This window comes from Phocoena sinus, chromosome 19 (assembly GCF_008692025.1).
Source record: "Phocoena sinus isolate mPhoSin1 chromosome 19, mPhoSin1.pri, whole genome shotgun sequence".
Classification (NCBI taxonomy): domain Eukaryota; kingdom Metazoa; phylum Chordata; class Mammalia; order Artiodactyla; family Phocoenidae; genus Phocoena; species Phocoena sinus.
In genome coordinates, this window is record NC_045781.1 from 24,401,035 (window position 1) to 24,424,619 (window position 23,585).

Consider the following 23,585-nt stretch of genomic DNA (forward strand, 5'->3'; position numbering starts at 1 on the left):
GAGTGGAAACCTCTTGTCTGGATTAACATGTTCATTATCATTTAGGGGAACTAAACTCCTCCAAAAATGTGGCATATCTTGGTCAGCTTCTCTGCCTATCAGGATGTTAATGATAAAGAAAAACAACTGGGCTTCCCTGGTGGTGCAGTGGTTGGAAGTCCGCCTGCCGATGCAGGGGACGCGGGTTCGTGCCCCGGTCCGGGAAGATCCCACATGCCGCGGAGCGGCTGGGCCCGTGAGCCATGGCCACTGAGCCTGCGCGTCTGGAGCCTGTGCTCCGCAACGGGAGAGGCCACAGCGGTGAGAGGCCCGTGTACCGCAAAAAAGGAAAGAAAGAAAAACAACTAATTGAGGCTCAGAGAGAGGAAGGGCGTTATTTCAGGGGGGCTGCCACGAAGAGCAAGGCAAACCAGAGGAAGCAGGAGAAGGCACCTGGCAGCCAGCGGGTGGGAGCCGCATTTTCACTCCCTGGACACTCATGAACGGCAGAAAAGGACCAGCTCTCTCTCATGTTCCCTGAATGACGAAGGCAGAGGCTGTCTTGAGCAAGAACAAATTGTCCTGACCCGTGAATCGGGATCAGAGAATTGAAGTAGAGGCTGGACAGGAGTCAGACACATGGAGCTACTGGGCTTGACTCAACGGCCCCCGAGGGAGAAGACCCGCCTGGAAGGCCGGTAGAGGTTTCCTCCTCGCTTCCTGGCTGCGGCGAGTTTAGCTTACCCATCCTGCAGGTACTGTCACCCACAACCTTAGGAGTGCACTTCACTTCCCCCTTGCAGGCAGAAGACACAAGATGCATCTGTATTTAGCCTCTGCTGTCGGGGAGAAGAAAGCCGCGTGAGCCTCTTCTAACTGGCTGAAAGCCTGGCCTGGCTGTGGAGCCACCTGGGTCATGCTGGGTGATGCTGACAAGCTCTTCGCCTGCGGGACGTTTTATCTGCCAGGCCTCTAATAAACTCTTCACTGCAGTTGCTCACACCTGGGGACCTTTACCCTCTGCGGGAGCCTCCCTGTGTCCCAGCTGTTTCTTTACTGCCTTGAGAATTCAGGCAAGAGTTGGCTGCGATTTGATTAGCACTGGAGATGTAAAAGCACACCACCCAGCCACTGTCTCCCTTTGGACAATAGGAAGACTTTGCTTATGTTTGGTGTTTGCTCTGTCCCTCTCCTGTCCCTCTGCAGCAGTAATTATATTCTCCCTTCTTTCTTTCTTTTGATGTTTCATCTGTGATGATGGAGTAGCCACGTGGGCTTGTGGATCTGACTTGGGCGGCATGTGAGGAAATGGTAATAACGACGTGGCTTACGTTGTGTGACGCTCTGACCTTTCCAGTGGGCCTCCACGTGCACGTTTTATCGTCACAGCTTCCCCGCCAGGAAAGCCCAACAAGGGGGATTGTCCTTCTATTTGCAAATGGAGCTGTTTGGGCTCAAAGAGGAGCAGGGACTTGCCTCAGGGTCCGGAGTGAGTTACAGACAGACGCAGTGAGAATCCAGCTGGCCTGGATTTTGTTTTTTAGTGTGTTTGACAAATATTTAGTGAGTTGCTACCATGTGCCGGGTGCTTTTCCAGGGGCTGGTGAGAGCCTGCTGCAAAGTAGATCGGGTTTGTGCTCTCTGGGGTTTACATTCTTGGGATCCATCTGAAAACAGAGGCATATATTCACATGCATAATGCAAAATGGTTGTCTTTTCTTGATTTGATTTTTAAAACAAGGCTTAGGGTACAGAGTTCTCACTCTGTGTCTATCTCCATCTCTCTCTTTCTCTCCCTTCCTCCCTCACCCTCCTTCTCTTTCTCTTCCTTTTTCTTTCCTGTTAGGACTTGGGGAGATCCAAGTTCACTGCCATAGCCATCTACTACTTTTCTTTCTTCCCTAACGATTTCAATAACTTTTGATACAATGCACCATAGGCTTTTTCTTGCAAAGGAACAAAAGGTGAAATGTTAATATGATTTTATTTGGGCTCAGATTGGATAAGGAAGACCTTTTGTTTCCTACCTTTCATACTCAAGTCGGCACTCCTTAATTAAATTGAGCTTGTGGAGAGTGAACTTTGGGGGGAGGGAGACTCCTGAGAATAGAATACGTTTTAATCAAATATAGGCAATAAATAAATAAGCAAGAAAAGAGCTATTAGATAAAGAAACACCCTGCACACTTCCAGATGAGAGCCCTTGACAGAAAGGTGATTTGCTTTTTCTTTTGGGTGAAAGTGCACACTTAGAAAGAAAACAGGGCCACTTGGACAAGATCGTTTACCACCCCCAACCCAGACACCCTGAGTATGGGGAAGAGCCTTGCTGATTCTGCTGCCGTAGACCACCGCCGTGGTTTTCTGCAATTAAAGCACGAGGGGCTGCCTGATTTCGCTGAGCTTATGCCTCACCTGGCCACGAGGGGGCGTAGAAGAGTCACTTTTCTCTGCGTGGAGCGGCAAACCTGGGAGACCTCTCACCTCTGGGCCAGGTGTGGCCAATGATTTTGTCTGCTGGGCTTGGGGGCACTGAAAGGGAACTGAACATCTGCCTGCCCGTGGGGGAGGCCGGTTCACCCCAAGGCCCCAGATGTACAGGGAAGAAATGGAGTGGGAACATTGTGATGCGTGACAGGATGGACTTTGAAGGCTCTGAGACTTACTTTGTGTGTGATTGTAAGTGAGCTACTTAGCCTTTTGAATCTCAGCTTCCTAATCTGTAAAATGGGGATATAACCTTATAGGGCTGTTGAGAGGAGTCAATGAAATTACAAATATAATAAGTTGAGTGTGAAAGTGATAGGTGCTCAATACAGGATGCTTTCCCTCCCCAATACGCAGCCTGCCCCCAAAACGTGCTGCCCGCAAGGAATCCAGGCGTATCCCACTGCCTCTTTTCCTTTGTGTTTTTTACAGAAAGTTATAATGAAATATATGGTAAGTCTTTTAATGGAAATTGTCTTTGGCTATAAAATATATGTATTCATGCATTCATGTAACTTTTGAGTGCCTACTATGGGTCAGGTACTCTGGACATAAAATGGAGAGTAAAAAGCAGACCTAGCAAATGCTCTCATAGAATTTCCGCTCCAGACCTGCACTGTCTGATAGAACGTTCCATGATGATAGAAATGTTCCATATCTGTGTGCCCAGTATGGTAGCCACCAGCCACATGTGGCTATTGAGCCCTTGAAATGTGACTAGTGACAGGAAGCAGAAATTCAATTAAATTGTATTTGATTTTAATTGATTTAAGTTAAAATAGCCATACGTGACTAGTGGCTAATCTATTAGTGTGGGTCTAGAGGATAAATGCGAAAATGTTTAGCACAGGGCCTGGCACCCAGTCAGTACTCAATAAGTGCACACTTCCTTTCCTTCCCTCCACTGTGTGGCCCCTGGTACCTTGTGTGTAACTCCTCTGCTGCTATTACACCTTCTTGGGGATGAGTGAGGTCATCCAAATAGACTCTAGAAAGGCAGGCGCCAGTTCAGATTACTTTATGTATGCCTGGCAGGATTTTGCACACATTAGGTGAGACAACGTGGTGGAGGGAAGGAAACATGCTTCGGAGCCAAGTGGAAATGATTTTAAATCTCGGCTCCATCACTTACCAGCTGCAAGATAGGAGCAAGTTACCTAACCTCTCTGGGTCTCAGTTTTCAGTTCTGTTAATTGGGGTGATGATCGCCACTTGGGTGGTTGTGAAGACAGATGAGATCGTGCGGGAAACGAATCCATGACACAAATGGTCTTCAAAGATGAGAAATCCAATGGGAAGCCAAATATGGTCACTCCATGATGAGGCTTCTTTGGATACTCCTAGCCTGAGAGATGTACCCCCGGTGGTGTGACTCTGTTGTTCTGACCTTGTTGATTGGCCAGCCTGTGAGCACCTGATTCCAGATAAGCCAATCATGTTTCTTTCAAGAGATTTAAAAAGTACAAGACCTAAGAGAGCAGACCAGCCCTTCTCTGGTGGTGGGAGCTGAGAGAAGTGAGGCCCAAAGCTAGCTGCACCAAGATTCCCCCTCCCCCAGGCAGAGGGAGCTGGTCTGCAGCAGGAAAGAATCAAACCAACACATGCAAAGAGAAATGGACATAAAAAGTGGGGAAAGAGAGAGAGAGAGCAAGCAAGCCAGCCCTGGAGATGTTCACACCCTGTTCCAATTGGCCCCGAGACCCGGATGAAGCCTTAGTGCTCCCAGGGTTACATGAGGCTACTTCCTCATCCTTCTTGAACATTCTCCTTCCTGCCAGAGCCGATCTGGCCTGGGTTTCTCTCACTTGCAACAAAACAAATTCTAATTAAAACAGTGATCAATCCAATACCTTCTCTTTCTCCTGCCCATTTGCATCCCATCAGACCTTTGCCTTAAACTTTGTCCTTACCCTCTATTTCCACATCTGCTGTGGGGTAGCTCAGAACCTGGAGCGGTTTCTAGGTTGGGTGGAATGCTGAATCCCTGGATGTTAATTGCAGTTGGAGTCCTTTCCTGTAATGTTTATGTAACATTGCCTCAGGACAATTTAGTAGCAAAAGAGCAAACGCAGGTGTCTCTGAAGTGGTCCTCTGAGAGGTAGCTCAACATGTGGAGAAGAGGGCGTGCTGAATCGGGAGCCAGGAGACCCAGGTTCAAACCCTTGCCTGGCTGTTCACGAATGTGAACTTGGCAAGTCATGGCCTGGGCCTCAGTTTCCTCATTGGTAAAGTGGAGATGATACCACATGTCATGCATGTCTCACGGGGACTCTGTGTTTGGATGGAAGAATCCATGAATTCAACAATCTTTTGTCGAGTCGCTGCCGTGAGTCTGGCGCTTTGCATTCATGCAGAGTGCTTTGAGAATTATATACGCCTTCATCCATCTTCATCCCAGCTCCGACGAGGAAGAAACAGGAGGCGTGTCTGGGGAAGGAGGGCATTTCCTACCTGCCTTTTCTTGGGACCCCTGATGGGCCAAGGAGGCAGTGGATTCATAGCAGTCTCCTACTTACTTGAGAACTTGGCGGTTTCCCCCTGGAACATCACAGCACCTGGACATTTCATGGCTCACACCTCGGGCTCACCTTTACATGAGACGAGAATCCCAACTGGGGAGCCACCTGCCACCATTCCTTTCTGTTGAGCATCAGGGCCTCCTTCCCTTTCTGGGGACCCAGAATCAGCAGGCTTGCTTCTCACACCATCCTACCAGCTTCCCAACTGGCCAAAGCCAGGAGCATTGTTGCCTTTGGCACTGCGGTGTCTTGACTTTACAAATTCACAGTTTCTGGAGCCCTTCTTTGAGAATTCCTACCCACTGCTGTCCTGCCCTAGGCTCAGGTGAAGTCACCTGCACTGAGAATCGGCAGCCGTACCTGGGTCCTGGTCCTAGCGCTGCTCTCAGACCTCGGGCAAGTCACATCCCACACTCTTCATTCCTCAGAGTGCCCGTCTATAAAATCGGGATAAAAATACCTGCCTTCCTGACCTCACAGATAGAAAATTAGATTAGAGATGTGAGACACGGCGAAGCACGATGTGACTGCAAGGTAGTAGTATCATTTTTATATAACCTTAAAAGTCTTATTACAAAAATGATATCTGTTCATTGGGGGAAACTTCGAGAATGTAGATAAGAAAATGATGAAAATAAAAAGAGTCCATAATCGCATCACCTAGAGAGAACTGCTGTAAATAATTTAACAGATATCGTTCTAAGATCTACATCTATTTACTTGAAATGGGACAACACTCTTTGTGCTGTTTTGCAATTGGATTTTTCCCATAATAACATGAGTCCTCAGAGGTACGCTTTGCCAGAGATTAAACTTGTGGGATTTCCTCCCACGCTTCAGAGCCAACGAACCACCTTGGACTTGTTGAAGGTCATGTCCTCCGTCCTCCAAAGAGAAGATGCAGAAAGCTTGGATTCACTTGGGAGCCTCATCTCGGAGGAAGGACTACGGCCCAGGGTCTGTGGAAGGAGGGTAATGTAGTCAGACACTTGGTGCTTTGAGGATAAAGAGGGAAACATCCTGTTCCACGGGGGAGGACCCCTGGGAGGTAGGGGTTGGTGGCTCTGGTTCTAAGAGATGGTGACAAAAGGATCCAGGGTTGACCCAGGGTCCCAGGAGCTGCATGAAACTCCAGACATGGTGGGCTGGGGAGGAAAAGGAGCTGCACACTTGTACGCCCAATTCTAGGGAGCCCTGGGCCAAGCTTGGCACCAAAGGAGTGACACTGTTGCCCCTCCCCCAAGAACAAGAGGGCCTCAACAGGGATATAGACTAGGGAGGGGTTGCAGCAGCTAACCAGCATCCTGGGTATGAGCTGCCCTCAGTGTATTGGTGAATGGTCCACAGCAGCAGTGGACCGATCCACCTCTAGAGTTTCTTCCATGTGGAGAGCCATGTGGACCATCTATTAACCCTAGGAAAAGCCACGGTTGGAAGAGGCTTTAAGAGAGAGATTGTGACTGTTCTCCTAATCATAAAGGTGAAGGATTGGGCAACTAAGCAGAAAAAGGAAAGAGATGTCCCTATTTGTAGTGGGTTGAATGGTTCACCTGGGACCTGTGAATGTGATCTTATTTGGAAAAAAGGGTCTTTGCAGAAGTAATTAAGTGAAGGCTCTTGAGATATCATTCTAGGTTTAGGATGGGCCCTAAATCCAATGACAGGTATCCTTATAAGAGAAAAGCAGAGGGATATTTAAGAGACAAGGAATAGAGGGGACTCTCCCTCTAGCGACCTCTACTGGCAGAACTCAACAGGAAGGGTGTAGTTTGGAAAGTCGGAGCTCCAGCATCACAGAACAGAGTACAGAAGCACGGATTTGCAGCTGGGACTCAGCAGGTGTGATATGTGGTACAAGAACTGTGGGTCTGTCCATATCCAGTCCTGATTTTACAATGTTCTATGGACCCTGTGAACCCCGTTGATGCTACCAGTGGATCTATTTCTGTTCAGGCAGCCAGAGTTGTTTTCTGTTGCTTACAACCAAGAAACCTAGCAGGTACAGCTGTTAGCTTATGTGATCCTCATACAACTCCATGAAGAAAGTCAGTAGAAAGTGGTATACACATTTTACAGGTGAGAAAATTGAGTCTGGATGAGATTAAGTCTCCTACTCAAACCTGGTCAGTGGCAGTGCTAGGACCAGAACCCAGGTCTCCTTAATCCAAAGCCTTTCCCGCTCATTTTGCTTCTCACCTGACCTGCTAGAGCCAGAAAATAAAAGAAGCTCTGATCTTCCCGTGCTGGTGATGTTCTCCACTTCCTGCCGAAAAGAAACCGAAAGATCTATGGCTATTCTTTACAGTCAGCCAGAGTGGCAAGTCTGTTTAAGCAAAGTGTCAGTTTGCCCATTATCTTGATGGAAGAGAATTTAACTTGTTGGAGAGACGGTAATTGAATGGAAACAAGTGGACTTTAAATTTCTTCCCAGAATGACTTTGAGATGAGGCAGAGAGACAGGGAATGTTGGTTTCCCTCTGAACCCTCTCCCCTCTTCTTCTCCAGTAATTTCTCAAGTGTCACGATAAGCCTTGGGAAAGTCTGATCCCCGGAGGACTCTCTCTTGTGGTTTCCAGGAGAGGCAAGCCTTCAGTCCCTGGAATGAGTCTCTTTAGGCATCTTGATAGTTGGCCATAAAGACACATTGTAGGGTAAGGTGCCTGCAAGAACTCTGAAATGGAATAAAAATCTCTTCAAGGTTTAGAAAATAAAAAATGACTGAAACACTGCTCTATCGATTTTCTTTCCCTGGTCTCACACCACTGGGTGAATAAATTATTCTTGGAGGTTTTGTACAAATTACTCAATAAAGTCTCAAGCAATGTGTCTGGTAAATGTGGTCTGCTTTGATTTCAAGCCCACACAGCAGCCTGCAGCAGGAAGTGCTAAGGCAGAAGAGACCTTGTGAGCCACAGAATTCAACTTCCTCACTTCACGGGTATGAATAATGGGAGGCAGGGCGACTGGGAGATGTACCTGGGGTCACAGAGCGAGTTGGTGACAGAATTGAGAGTAGAACTCAGAGCACTGGACTGCGTCACACTGTCTCCAAATTTGAAGGCAGATAGGTAGGAGCCTTGATAGTTTCCTGTGGTCGTTTCCTTTATGTGTCAACTTGACTGGGCCACGGGGTGCCCAGACGTTTGGTCAAATGTTATTCTGGGTGTGTCGGTCCAGGTGTTTCTGGGTGAGATTAACGTTTGAATCAGAAGACTGAGCAAAGTAGCTGCCCTCCTTAATATGGGAGGGGCTTCATCCAATCATTTGAAGACCTGGCTGGAACAATAAGGCTGAAAAGGGGGAACTCCTGCCTGACTGTTGAGCTGGGCCATGGGTCTTTTCCCACCTTTGGACTTAACTGAAGCAATGGCTCATCTTGGGTCTCCAGCCTGCTGGAATTTGAACTAGAGCTTACATCATCATCTCTCCTGGTTCTCAGGCCTTCAGACTGAGACTGGAAGTATATCAGTACATCTTCTGGGTCTCTAGCTTGCTAATTGCAGATTTTGGAACTTCTCAGCCTCCATAATTGTGTAAGCCAATTCCTTACAATAAACCTCTTTGTAAATAAATAAATAGATAGATAAATAAATGTCAGGCTCTCCAGGGAAACAGAACCAATATATATATACAATGTCTATGAGTTGGAGAGAAAAAAAAGTGATGATTTGGCATCTGAAAAAAAAAGTTTGACATCTGGAAGAGCTAAAAGAAATATTTAGCATCCTTACTTGAATACACAAATGGATCATACACAAAGGGCCAATATCTGTTTTCTCCGTGCACTCCCTGTTTTATTTGTCTGTTTTAATATACAGCAATTTTGGCCCATTGAAATTGCTACACCATTTCTTCAACTACATGTAGACATGGTCCACAGCAGAGGTTGCAGAGTGATAGCTTTAGGCTGGCATCGTCCTGAAGATGTGTTCTGTTTGGCCCACACTGTGGGGGTTTTCCCCACATTGTATTTCTGCAGTTCTCTTTAGCATATTATGTTTTAAGCATTTTTAAACTTACATGTTAAAAGCCAAGGGATTTCACATAAATATTCCACCTTTCTTGCCTTAAAAATAAAAAGACAAAATTTAGCGACGTGTGGCTTCTAAATGGCCACAATCAGCTGGCATTAAGTAGCAGCTGTGCTTTCAGTTATTGTGAGTGTCGTGGGTTCCCCATAGTCCCCACCATTCCCAAATGTCTCCCGGATGCTGAAGATGTGGATCAGTGCCATTTGCCATCATGCTGTGCTGCTCAGATCAATTATCAAATAATTCAGAATGTCTTTGAGATAAAGACATTGATTCATTCAACTGACATTTCTTCGCTAGCGACTACTCCTAGGACGGTGTTGGGAGCTGGCAGTACAAAGATAAAGTTGGCATGGCTTTTGCCCATGACGAGATGTGACCACAGTGAAATGGTTCCTGTATTCATGTCTCAATCCACAGTTTTTGCACCCTCATTAAGTATGCAGGTTGCTGGTTTGTCTGGAGCAGGTGTATATTAAGAAAAGTGAGGGTGGGGTTAAGAGGTTGGGTGGTGTCAAACTGAGGTAGGCTGATGTAAGTAGGAGCTTTATCTGTGGATGTGGAAGTGTTATGGAACAGTCTCTGAGTGGGAGTATGGCATGATGAGAAAAAAGGGTAGTGATGACAGAGACCAGTTGTCCACCAAGCCACCGCTCTTCCTCCTGGGCTCTCAGCTGGACTACATTTCCCAGCATTCTCTGAAGTCAGGGAAGACCACGTGACTGAATTCCAGCCAATGTGGGTGGAAGCAATAGTCCTTCTAAACCTTACTCTCCGAACTCTTTAAAGTGACAGCTTCCGTCTCCTTTCCCCTTTCAACAGCTGAATAATGAGGTTCGGAAGTTGTAGCTGTATCATGGAAAGAGCCTAGATCCTTGGGTCACTGTGTGGGGGGGATACCTGCACTAGACTGTGATGTGAACGAGAAACAAGCCTTTACTTTGTTAAGCGACTGAGATTTGGGGACTTATTTATTATCATTTCCTTACCTAACAGTAACAACCCTAACAACAAGAATAACTTATTAAGTGCTTACTCTGTGCTAGGCGTTGATCTAAGTGCTTTACATGCATTATCACATTAAATCATTGCAATCCTATGAAATAGGTATTTTTATTAATATTTCCACTTAACAGTGAAGAAATTGAAGTACAGAGAGGTTAAGTAATTTGCCCAAGATCACACAGCTACTAATTAGAAACTGTTTTATAGTAGGTTTATTCTGGAACAAAGGAGAAGCACAGAGGGAGGAGAATTCAAGGAGGCAGAAAACCATCAGAAAAGCAAAGTAAAATGACTTGGAATCACATGTGGTTCCCTGTGCCTGCATCTGAGCTGGGGGTGTTTGGAGACTCAGGATGCAATGGTAAGATAGCTGCCCACGCCCATGGCAGAGTCCTGCTGTGAGGGCGGGGATACTGAGGTGCCAAAGGAGGCACCCACTCTCCCAAGTTGTGTCTTTAGGCTGGAGGACTCTTTAGCATCTCCAAAGAGCCCTTGTTCCTCTTCAGCTTCCAACATAGCCAGCATATAATTCTGACAGAAGGGCCTCACAGGAGAAAGTTTCCTGGGCTTGGAGATGGTGCTTAGGTTGGAGCATCAGATGGGGCCCAACAGCCTCCCTTCTGTGCCTGCTCAGACCAGAGAGGAGGATGAGGGCTCAGGCATCTGAAGAGAGTTGGCTGCCAGAAGTGTTCCTTATACCCCTCCAGCAGGTCACCCTGACCCAGACTTTGTGCCGCAGCTTCAGAGGAGGAAATGCAAGCCCGAAAGCAGGCTTCTCCTGGCGTAGGTGCCCTTCTCTGGCAGCCCCAGAGCTCCTCCAGGGGAGCCTGCTCCGGGCCATGTGCGGGGCGCATTCCCCCCAACCCTGGTTTCCTCCATGCCTTGGTGTTGAGGACAGCAACTGACAAGGTTTAATTGAGCACTTATTTAGTGACGGGCACTGCCCTCAGTGCTGGAGAGCACATACTAGGTCAACAGGTCAAGGACCTTATTCTCCAAGGAGACAGGCCAGCAAGATCATTTCAGATCTGAGGGACACAGTGGCATGGGGCGGGGTCAGGGAAGGCAGCTCTGAGGGTTACACTTGGATTGAGAACTAAATGCTGAGCAGCCTCGTGAAGACCAGGGCAAGTATCCCAGGTAGAAGGGACAGCAAGGACAAAGGCCCCTGCCAGGAAGGTACTGGCTAAGAAGGAACTTGGAGAGTTTGGGCAACAGCAAGGAGGCCAGAGGGGCTGGAGGGAGCCAGGGAGAAGAGCAGAGGTTGTAGAGGTCAGCCAGGGCCAGACCATGCCGGCCGTGTAGACCATGGGGAGAGGGGAGCACTGGCCTCTCCTCCGTCTCCTCTGAAGTCCTTGGGGGCCAGGACTTCCCAGTGCCAGTTCCCCAGAGAAACCTGCTCCACTGGTAGTTTAAGGGGGTTAGGTGAGGGATGCCTAGGAACAGTCTCTGGAGCCAGTGCAATGAGGTGGTGAAGGATGGAGAAACTTTGATGGGCTGTGCTCAAATCTCCACGGTCAAAATTCTAATGACACGGTCTTGAGTATGTTACATAACTTGGGTTCCATTTTTTTTCTCATCTGTAAAAGGCGAATAATAGTGTATCCACTCTGTCCAAGTATTGTGGGGCTTAAATGCCTCAGTGAGTTCTAAAAACACCTAGCGTGGACTAATGCTCCATAAATATTAGCCATAGTTATTGGTTATGCTTAACGAACTGTGTTAACTATTAAGAGGGCTTCTTAAAGGAGGTAAGTTCTTGATTTCTGTTGTCCTTTTGGAAGGATAGTAGAGAAACCAGCATCTGACTGTGTCCCAGACCCTGTGCTTGTGAATCTCAGGAAATCCTCAGGACTCTAGGGGTAAGAACTCCTCTGATCCCATTTTTCAGATGAAGGCAGTGATATCCAGAGAAGTCAGTTGACTTTCTAAGAGTCTCACAGCTGACACGTGGCAGAGCCAGAACTGAAGACACAGGTGTGTCTGACTCTGGAGTCCAAGTTCATGACCACCTTGTGAAGCAGTCTCTGTAAAAGTTCTCTCCTTCATTTTTGGAGCTTCCCCAAGCTCTACCCACATGGCACACCACTCCTCCTCAAACCGGAGATGCCAGTCAGACATTTGTTTCTCCTGCTTCTCTCCTCAAGGATGTGTGACTGAGCCCACTGTCTCTAAAGCACCCTATAGTTTGTCAAGGCCATGCACATCTATCGTCACTGTCACTGTGACCCCCACCTCATCAGCTGATGCCTCACCCAAGGCTCTGGGGCTAAGACATGACAGTCCAGTGGCAGGGTTGGGACTGGCCCCGAGTGCCCTGACTTCAGTTCAGCCCTCTGCCGGGACACCAGGCTGGTTCCTGGGGCTGGGGCTGGAGCAGACCCTGCCGAAATCATCGTTGAATTTGTCTGGATTGAATTGAGATGAGGATGGGTTTCAGATCTGGAAGAAGAGGAATAGAGCATCCCTGGACTCTCAATCCCAGAATCGTCCTTATCTGTAGGCCTCAATTCATCAGCCAATGGCCTTGATGTCATGACCAGGGTTGGGTTGAGACAGGACTCCGGGAAAACCCAGCCAGGAACTGCAGTGAAGGAGTCCGCTCCACAGAAACAAGCCATTACCGCATCTCTGGCCTGCCTGCCAAGCTTCCTTCCCTCCCCCTGCCGATGCCTCCACCCCACTCCTCACCTCAAGCACCAGCAGGAGCTCTCGCTTCTCTCCTGGCCCCCACCCTGCTGCCATCTGCCGGGCCGTGCACTGGCCTCACTGTGCCTGGGAGTGGGCACCGCGCCATGGCAGCACACGGGCCTGCATGCCGGGTGGCAGGGCGAGCATGTGTGAACCCTGCGCGTGCTGTGAAGCTGCTGCACGGCCAGGCTTCTCAGGCGGGGGTTGGAGGGGTGTGTGGCCACGTGGCATGATAGACAGGTAGGGTGGGAGTGGACGCCTGGGGTGGAATGCAGCTGCCTGAGTAGCCCCCTGACTTGAGTTGGGATTGGAGGGGAGGAGAGTGGGGAGGACAAGGGGCTGGTCAATTACAACACAGTTCCCGTGTTGCTGCCGAGTCAGCTCTGGTCACGCATGGAGGGGGGCAGAGGCCCCTGCCTCTTTGCAAAAATTGCTTTAGTAACAAAAGAGTAGCAACCATTCATTGGGCACTTACTGCATGCCGGGCACTATGCCACGCTCTACTCTTGAGAGATAGCACCAAGAGACTTTGCCACAAGCCCATGAGGTCCCCACTCTACGATGAAAGACATGGAGCTCAGGCAGTGAAGCTGGGGGCCCGAAGTTACCCTGGGGTAAGTGTCAAGGCCAGGACTCAGCCCCACGTCTGCTCGACTCCTAACACATTTTCGTCTCCTGACAATGCTGTACCCAGCACTCTACTCCACACTAGGGAGGCTCCTGCTGTGTTTCCTTAAGTGGCATCATTGGAGCGCTTCCTGTTTGCTTGAATGTGACGGATATTGGGGAGGGAACGGATGACATTGCCAACCTTTCAGTTGATTATTATCTCACTGGGAGAGTCCAAATGAGCTGGAAGCCAAGTAGAACCACCAGACCAGAGTCGCAAACCTGATGGACCGTCAGAACCACCAGGAGAGCTTTAAATATGTGTCCCAGACCCACCCTGGCTCCCTGAATCCAAATCTAGGACAGGGTGCTGGGATTTGGACTGCTGGAAGGTTCCTGAGTAATTCTGATGGGATGGAGAGTCCATGGTGCTCAAACTCAGAGGAAGAAACGATTGCTGGAGGTTGGTGTGGTCAAGGAAGGCTTCCTGGAGGAGGGGAAGCTCAAGCATGGGGTAGGGGTATTGGTGGGTATTTCACGCAGGGATGGTGCCGGGACAGCAGGCCTGGCAGCACATGCAAGGAGGGCAAGGAGGTCTCTTCAGTCAGAGGGCAAAGGCACACAGTGAAGTCCTTGGAGACGAGGCCAGGAAGCAGGAGGGTGGTTACCACTAAAGGCCCAGACGCCAGCCTGAGGAGTTCCATCTATTCACACAACAAACATTTATTGAGCACCTACTGTATGCTGGGCACCGTCTCACACACTAAGCATATAGACAAATTGGATGGGAAGTGATATTTTGGTTACAAATAAAGACATGAGAAGACAAAGTTAGACATGGCGCTCAGGGAATGCTCCTGGAAGGCTGAGCAGGGTCAGGTGAAGAGGGAGAGCCAGCCATGGAGGAAGAACACTGAGGCGGGAACACACGTTGAAGGCTATCCCCTGAGGTGGGGTTTGCTGGGAGTGTTCGCAGAGCACCTCCAAGGGCAGTGTGGCCAGAGCAGCCGGAGGGGGCATGAGAGCCATGCGAGGAAAGGCCGGCAGGTGGGCAGTGCTGGACTCCATGGGCCTCACAGACCATGGGTGGCGTTTAGATTGAAGTCTAAAACCTTGTGCTTTGCCAACTTTAAGACCAGGCCGTGTCTGCAGACTGACCGGAGGCTGTGGGTTGGGGAGGAGCGCCCCATTCTTCCCCTGAGCCTTTAACACCCCTCCCTCTGTGGTCTCGCAGGCCTTCCCCTCCTCCCTCACCTTCTGCCCAAGCCCCCACGTTTCCCTTTTTCTCTCCAGTGCTCAGTCTGGAAATCCACCTTGCTGTCCCCCTCCTCCAGTGAAACACCCGCTCTGTCTACATAGCAATCCACTCCAATCTCCTGCCCTGGCTCCTGAGTTGGGTGCCATGCAGCCAGGGGATTATCAGGCCTGGTATTATTACTGCCCTGGGCTCAAGTCACCTTCCAGGCCCTTCAGCCATCCTTACCTCACTCCGTGCCTGAGATTCTTGGGATGATGTGGCTCTGACAGTGGCTTTGCTCCCCAGAAAGGCAATTGAGCGTGATTTGTCTCCTTCACACTCACAGTTTACTGTACAACTGGTCCAATGCTGCAGCGTTAAGAAACTTACTGTTTTTAAGTAAAAGTTTATTGACGGAAATTAGGCAGATGGCAACAGCTGCAGAATGGCAAAAAAAGTACTAATTTAATTGATGAAACTGGGTATGGCTGTGGCAACCACTTAGTTTGGAATTATGGGAGGGGTGTGTGTGTGTGTGTGTTTATATGTGTGTGTGCACGTGCGCGTGTGTGAGTATAAACGTGAGGAGAGGTGGGATTCCAGATATTTCAACTCTCAGAATCTAGAGGTTCAGCTGGTATAATTGCCCAAGCCTGGAGTTATCCTCTCCACCCTATTCTGCAACCCAGGGATGTGTAGTAAAGGTTTTTTCAACGGATTTTTTAGATTATAATTTCTTTCTGAAACATTTCATTCTCTTTCTCACCAAAGCAGCAAGATCAGCGAGAGAGATCAACAGGAAAGGGGATCAGGTCTCATGTCATCACTAAGAGCATCAAATACCAGAATACCTCCCCCCCGTCCACAACTTTGGAAGCTGACATTTTGCTCAAATCTCTCTTATCACCCTGTTTTGGTGACACCACCCAAGAACCAAGGCAGGCATTAGCAAAACCGGGTGCTAGGGGGCTCTGGCTCCAGAGTTCAGCGTTTCCACTGTGATAAGTGGGAAACGACCTATTAATAACCACCTACTAATGCAAGAAGTCACACACCGCCCATGCCTGGAGATCCTGGAGAACTCAGGTTGGTCCCATCCTCTGAGGGAGAAAAAGACTCATCGGAGTTGGAGATGATAACAGCTGACACGGATTGAGCATTTCAGCATGCTTTAATACTTCTCCTCCTTTTGTCTGTACATAGAAAAAGAAATCACAAAAGCTATTTACATAGTGAATCCCTTTTTAAATATTTTCCGTCAATCAAACCAAGGCCACTTCCATAGATATTGAATTAATTACATGTAGTCTTTTTATAAACTCAAGCTTTCACTACTTCTCTGGGTCTTTCTTCTCTTCTCCAGCCAATTCCCTTACGAATCATATGCTCCAGGCACACACTGGTCTTCCTTCTGCCCTTAACACGTCCAGGCTTTGAGCCTGCCTTTGAGTGGATCCGCCTTTTGCCCAGAACTTGGACTATTTGGTTTAATCTCATCATTCTGACTTCAGCCCAAATTTCACTTCCTCATAGAACCTTCCACCTTAACTAAATCAGGACCCTCCCCATCCTGAGTATAAAGAGTGATTATCTTTTTAGCGCTGGCCACTATCCAAAATTTTCATGTTTCTATTGATTCCATGCCTATTGTTACCCTGAAACAGGAGTCTGAAAACTATGGCCCATGGGCTAAATCCAGCTCATGGCCTATTTTCAGTATAGCTCAGGAGGTAAGAATGTTTTTTACATTTTTAAGTGGGAAAGAAAAAAAAGAAAAGTGATATTTCATGATGTGAAAATTATATGAAATTCAAATTTCAGCTTTCAAAATTAAGTTTTTTAAAAAATTGAGATATAATTGACATATAACATTAACTTAGTTTAGGTGTACAGTGTAATGATTCCACATTTTTATATATTGTGAAATGGTAAGTCTAGTTAACATACTCAGAATTAAAGTTTCATGGGAGCACAGCATGCCTGTTTATTCCTGTATGGCCTGAGGCTGTTTGTTTGTTTTTTTTCATCTTTATTGGAGTATAATTGCTTTACAATGGTGTGTTAGTTTCTGCTGTATAACAAAGTGAATCGGCTATACGTATACATATATCTTCATATCTCTTCCCTCTTGCGTCTCCCTCCCACTCTCCCTATCCCACCTCTAGGTTGTTTCCACACCAAAACAGCAGAGTTAAGTGGTTGTGATAGAAACTGTATGGACCACCAAGCCAAAAATACTTACTACCTGACCCTTCATAGGACAAGTTTGCTGACCCCAGGTCGAGAATGAGCTGCAAGAAAGCATGGACCCTGTCTGTCTTGCTCTCCACCCGTGCCAAATACTGCTCCACAGTATTTGTTCAGTGAATTTGCTTCTTCCTGGATGATTCTTAACATGTTCTTCAAGATTCACCTGAGTCCCTACTTTCAGAAGCCCTCCCTGACCAGCTCTTCCAGGCTGGGATGAGCCTCTCTCCTGGTGCTCCTGGCATCCTGGGTTGTCGCTGGCACAGCAGTTGCTCATAACAACAGCTGACATTTGTAAGCCTTTGTAAGCCTTTGCCAGGCACCACGTTACTGGCTTTGCTTGCATCTTCTTTTTTGTCCTCACACATCCAGTGAGGTAGCCACTCTTATGATGCCCATCTTAGAGATGGGGGAGCTGAGGCACAGAGGTTACCAGTGCAGGGTTCACACCTTTTAGGCAACAAACAGGAATGTGAGCTCAGGCCGTCTGACCCCAGAGCCCATTCATAACCAGCACTCTTGTAATTTTGTTCTCTTGTCTGCCTCCCCATTCAGAGATGAGTTCCTTGGGCATGGGGGCCATGCATCCCTCGTTTCTGTGTCTCAAGGCTTGATTGAGGAGGTGCTCAAAAACGATGGAGCAGGCTTCCCTGGTGGCGCAGTGGTTGAGAGTCCGCCTGCCGATGCAGGGGACGCGGGTTCGTGCCCCGGTCCGGGAGGATCCCACATGCCGCGGAGCGGCTGGGCCCGTGAGCCATGGCCGCTGAGCCTGCGCGTCCGGAGCCTGTGCTCCGCAACGGGAGAGGCCGCAACAGTGAGAGGCCCGAGTACCGCAAAAAAAAAAAAAAAAAAAAAAAATGAAGGCGCGAATTCATTTCTGCTGCACTAGGGACTCGTGGGCTAATCCACCACCCAAGTCCCCATTCTTCCTCTTCCATTCATGCACACTTCATTCATCCAAACCCTTCTTCCCTTGAGGGTAGCCAACATCCTCACTGGACACCTGGGGAAACCAGGGCTCAGAGGAATTAAGGGAAGTGCCTCAAACCAGTGAGTGGCTGAGTCAGGGTCAGAACCCAGGCGTCCCCCCGGAAGTTTCACCAGACCTGGCTCTTTGATCGATGGATGGAGAGACCATCTTACTGGCAGGCAGACCAAGTGCATCCCTTGGTCCTGTGAGGTTCTCTGTTATCAAGAATTAAAACGACCAACCCCCGTCCCCCCAGGCAATTTGCCGGTGATGCCCTTGACTGTGATCTTGCCTGACAGGTCCTACCCAGGCACATGTTGGGATCAAGTGCCAGGCTGCCTCCCCACCCCATTCCGCCCCCTCCCTCCCTCTTTCCGTACACGCACTCCTGCCTCCAAGGGCACGGCTTCCTGACCAGCCAGCCATGCCCTAAAGCACAAACAGGGTAGGAAATGAAAACCCCGGGAAGAGCAGATGATGCGCGCGGGAGGTGGAGGCACCTCCGCTCAGTGCGGTCTGCTCGGCTCCCCAGGCTGGCAAGAAAAAAGTAAACATTATTTACTCAACCATGTGTGAGTTAAAACCAATATCTGCCCGCCATCTGTTCAGCCGAGTGACCCCTCAGAACTTCACGGCCCCCCATGACATCAGCATCATTCCTTCTCGTCCTTCTTATTGCTTCCTGGCTCTCTCCCCTCCCCCGGGGACCAGGATGGGAAGGAAAGGGAAGGGTCCATCGTAGGCAGGGACAGCTCCTCGGACCGCATCCTGAACATGCAGCCACGGAGGTTATTGTTAAAACTCCTGGCTTGGGGGCTTCCCTGGTGGCGCAGTGGTTGAGAATCTGCCTGCTAATGCAGGGGACACGGGTTCGAGCCCTGGTCTGGGAGGATCCCACATGCTGCGGAACAACTAGGCCCGTGAGCCACAACTACTGAGCCTGCGCGTCTGGAGCCTGTGCTCTGCAACGAGAGGCCCGCGCGCCGCCATGAGGAGTGGCCCCCCGCTTGCCGCAACTAGAGAAAGCCCTCGCACAGAAACGAAGCAAAATTAATTAATTAATTAATAAACTCCTACCCCCAACATCTAAAAAAAAAAAAAACAAAACTCCTGGCTTGGTGTTGGGGCGGCTTTTGCCTTCTGAGGCTTCTTTCATATTCACTGAGGTTCAGTGGGAGCCCCAGATCTTACCTCATCCATTTTCAGTAGCCCTGGTTCTGACACCAACTAATGGTATAAACTTGGGCAAGTCCTTTCCTAGCTCTGGGTCTCAATTTCCCTACTGAGTACACGAGGGCAGAGATCAGCCCCTCTTCAAGGTCTGATTGAGCCACAACGTCTCCCCGGCCACCCCTCCTTGGGTATACCCCATTTCTAACTCAGGACCCTCACACCAGACATTGCCAAGTTCTCCTTCTCCAGGGAGGCTCTATTCCCTGCAGCACCCATTTACCGGTATCTGCCGAGGAAGGCTCCCCGCTATGAAGCCTTCCTGTTACCTGGCAACCGTCATCACCATGCAGGGCTCTGTAAGCCTGCCAGGCGGGTCTTCCAACATGCACGCACACACTAACACATAGGGGCTGGAGAGGAGGAAAGCTGGAGGCACAGGAAAAGGCTGTGTCTACTGCACAGGAATCAGGACACACAGGAAAGGGTCACAGTGCAAAGATCATTGGGTTGACAATAAGAAAACCTGAGCTCCAGCCCCCGATGCTGATGCCAGATTGCTGTGTGTCCTTGTAGAAATTCTTCCCCTCTCTGGGCTGCTGTTTCCCCTTTCGTGCAGCAAGAGCAATGTGATTTACTGCCGGCTTCCGGCTTCCCAACTCAAGTTCCTTGGCACAATAAAAGATCTGGGTCCTGGCATCTTGGAAAACATGTGGAATGGAGCAAAGTACTGTAGCTACAGCCCTCTCATAATTCTCTGCGCGCAGAGAGGGGTTAAGGCAGTGGCTGAGGCCAATTAGATAGTGGCTCATGGCCTCCGACTGATGGCGTGTTAGAAACAGCTTGGCTCTGACAGCCGACTGAGTGCATCCCTTCCCAACTCTGTGTTCTATGTTGGAAGCTTGAAATTGGCCATGGTGGGAGTGGTTACTCCACGGAAATTGGCAAATGCTACAAATCAGGGACTGTAGTTTTTTGTTTTTATTTTGAGAGCCGTTGTTACTCATTTATCAGCTCACCTACCGGCCTCCAGACCCTTTAGACAGCTGGCTGTGGGATTTCTCGCCAAGGGCAGAGCTTCCTTCTGTCGTAAATTTCCTCCAATGGCGTCCACGCCCGTGTGTCCTGTGGAGCGTGATCCACTGCCCACTTCCTGCCAGGTGGGCTCCCAGGAATGCACATAGAGGAAGAAGAGAGAGAAGAGGAAGGGGCACTCGCTTATAGGGACGTCTGTTTGTGGCAGCCGGGATGCGTTGCACAAAGGCATTTATGTATTATCAGGGAAGACTCGTTTAATACCAGGGTGTTAAAATATGTAAATAGCGTAAACATGTACGACATCCTAATTACTGTTTTGCATTATCAAGTCATTTACTCTTTATGACATTTTATGACTGTTCAGCTGTGTCAGCAAACACTTAGCAGAACCTCCTACCATGGATGAGAAAACACATTTCCCAGCCTCCTGTTATGGGGAGGTGGGGAGGGGACGGAGGCAAACCAAAGCCTTCTTGCTCCGTGTGCCTGGGCTGTGAAGGAAGACACCCATTGTCAGAGGTTCTCTTTGTGTGAACAGCATATGTTCCCGCTTCCTGGCATTTTCCTTGTGATTCTCTCATTCCGCTTCTCGTGGAGGCAGATTTATCCACAGGCTAATGAGAGCTGACATTTCTTGTGTCAGTTGCTACACAGACTGCATTGATTTAATGCAGTGCAGGTGTCAACGAATCGCAAAGCCAGCCTCCTTGAACCCTTCTTTAGAGCAACGTCACTGTCACGATTCAAGGAGCTGCCTGCTCTGTGAAGCACAGTGACTTTCGGGTTAGCCAGCCTGGGTCCCAGCACTGAATTCCGCCTGCCCTTAGGGCTCTCGGAACAGCTCCAAAGAAAGGAAGTTTCTTGTTTTCGCAGAAGGTTTGAATGTGATGGCCACTTAGCTCTCTTTAAAGAGTTAGTTTAAACTGGTGGTCTCACACAGGTTGCATACAAACCAGTTCCTGTACATAGACATTTTGTTTGTCCCTCGCAATGTTCAAAAATAAAAAAGAAAGTTTTACTCGCCAATTTTTAAACATTGGGATATTTTATGTAAAAGTTCAGATTTTTGGTTTCTCTGGAAAAAATCTGAAGACCTGGCAATGCCTGTCTGATATTACTATGGGAAAGTCAACCGTTGGAGGGGTGTGGTAGTGGGTGTAACAGGGCAGATAGAAGTATGGCTTCCAGCTTCAGAGGGCCTGGCTCAAATCCAAGCTGCACAGCTTAATTGCTGTGTGATTTTGGGCGATTTACTTAACTTCTCTGTGCTTCAGTCACTTCATCTACCAGAAAGGGGCTAATCCTCATATCATCCAGTTATAAGCACGGGAAATAGTGCTTTGCACTTATTAAGTACTATATAAGGTTTATTTATTATGACCAATGGCTGCTGCCCTTAGGTTGGGTGTGTACTTTTCCTGTGTTAGACTCTGGAGCTTTCCTGGGTTAAGACACAAGACATGGTCCAGGGTCTGATGAAGCTGCCAGCCAGTGGCAACACTGAGGGTGGGCAGGTGGTGCTGTGGCATCCTTAGGCATAGCCAGAGCAGGAAGGAGAAGGGGAGGAGCGTTGCAACCCTGATCCTCACACTGTTACCATTAGCAGTTTACATCCGTCAAGGTCCAGCGTATTCTCCAAATGACAGGTTCACAGAGTGAATGATTCTGCTTTGGAGATTATTAAAGATCGGTGTTGCTAGCAGGAAGAAGGGAACAGAGAGGTGAATGGAAACAATTTCCATTAAAATGGAGTTGGGAGACAAAAGGCACATGGAGAACTATTTTGAGCCCAAGGCAGGTGACAGGGGATTCAAAATTTAATGAGCCTTAAATGCCATTGGATGAATATAGCCGGAGACGCACAGTTACATCAGAAAGGGCCCACACAGTTGCGTGCTTTCCCATAATACTCAATTTTTTAAAGTCTCCTTAGAACTAACAAGCTAAAACTCAGTCAAATGAGGGAGTCATAACCATTTGCAGCTAAGTGATCTTTCGGCTGCACAGAGAGACGGAGCCCCGTCCTACCTGGCTGCTGCTGTGTCACCCTGTGCTTTGGGACACAGGCCTCCACACTTGTCCGGGTGTCCGTGCCCAGCAGACTGACTGGAGATGCCCCCCACGTCTCCTGCCGCCTCTCCCCTATGCCCTCCGCGGGATGCCGCCTTCAGCTGCTCAGCAGGGTGGGTTCTGCCGTTTGTCTGCGACAGTTGTGTTCCCTGCAGGGTGCTGCTGCGTGGCTGGGCTCATGGACAGGGCTCACATTTGTCTAACGCACAAACAGGGGGAACCAAATTCATTTCACAGCTGAGGTTGCTCACCCTGGACAACGCCAGGGAGTCTGGGAAAAGTGAAGCCCCTTCCAGCCTCTGAAACACCTACCGATTTGGAAGCAAAAGGTCCCACAGCAGCGTGAATTCTTGAGGACCTTTCTGGCTTCCCCTAAGAGTTCGTTGACAGCTTTCCACGTGTGCTGTAGCCTGTGACACAGACAGCAGAGGTCGGGTTTTCCTGGGTCAATTACAGGGAGCGAATGATGGAGGCCTGGCAGACTTGAAGACTTTCCGCACCACCCCGCCCTACACACTTGGCCGTGACAATCCTGGTCCTCGAAGCTTCAGCCACTCTCATGCCCCCATCCTGATTTTTGCCATATCCCTTTGTCAGTATTTACTTAGTACATTCAAGCATCTATGTTAGCCTCAGCATGAACAATAATATCTGTGAAATCCAGGTTTGACGTGTGGGCTTTATTTTTTCTACTGTTCATTCGAATAAACGCATAACTATCAACGGAGAAAAGGTTTCTTTGCATATCACCTAACATCATCTTGTGAACAGCCAGTAATGAAGGTGTGAAACTGCTGGAACTCTGATCTGGAGGCAATAGGAAGAACTTGCTATGGCAGAAAAACTTGGAGGAATCGCAGCACAAGATTGGTGGCTGAGAGGATTTGAATTCGAAGCCAGAGTGTGAAAGAAGCAACCCCCCTGGATGGGGTTTGGAGACGCATTTCCTCCCCAAAAAAGACTTGACCTGTCTTTCAAGTGAACGATATCAAGCATTTTGGGTTCAGAAATCCAGGCAGGAAAGTGAAGCGTAAGGAAGAGTAGGTAGGCTGAGAAATGGGGCACTGGTTTTCCTCTGGGAGGAGGGAAGCACATGTTTGACAAAGCGGCCCCCAGGAGCTGGCAAGGAGGCAGGTTCATGCTGCCCTGCCGAGCCACTCTCTCTTGACCACAGGATGAAGGGTCTTAAGACACATATTAGTTTGCTAGGGCTGCCATAACAAAGCACCACAGAGTGGGGGATTTGAACAAGAGAAATTTACTTTCTCACAGTTCTGGTGGCTGGGAGTTGAGGTATCAGCAAGGTTGGTTTCCTCTGAGGCCTCTCTCCTTGGCTTGCAGACGGCTGCCTTCTCCCTGTGTCCTCACATGGCTTCCCTCTGGGTATGTCTGTGTCCAAATCTCCTCTTCTTATAAAGACACCAGTCTTTTGGGGTTAGGGCCCAACCCAAAGACCTCATTTAACTTTAATTACCTCTTTCATGACCCTAAGTCCAAATAAGGTCACATTCTGAATTACTGGGGTTAATATT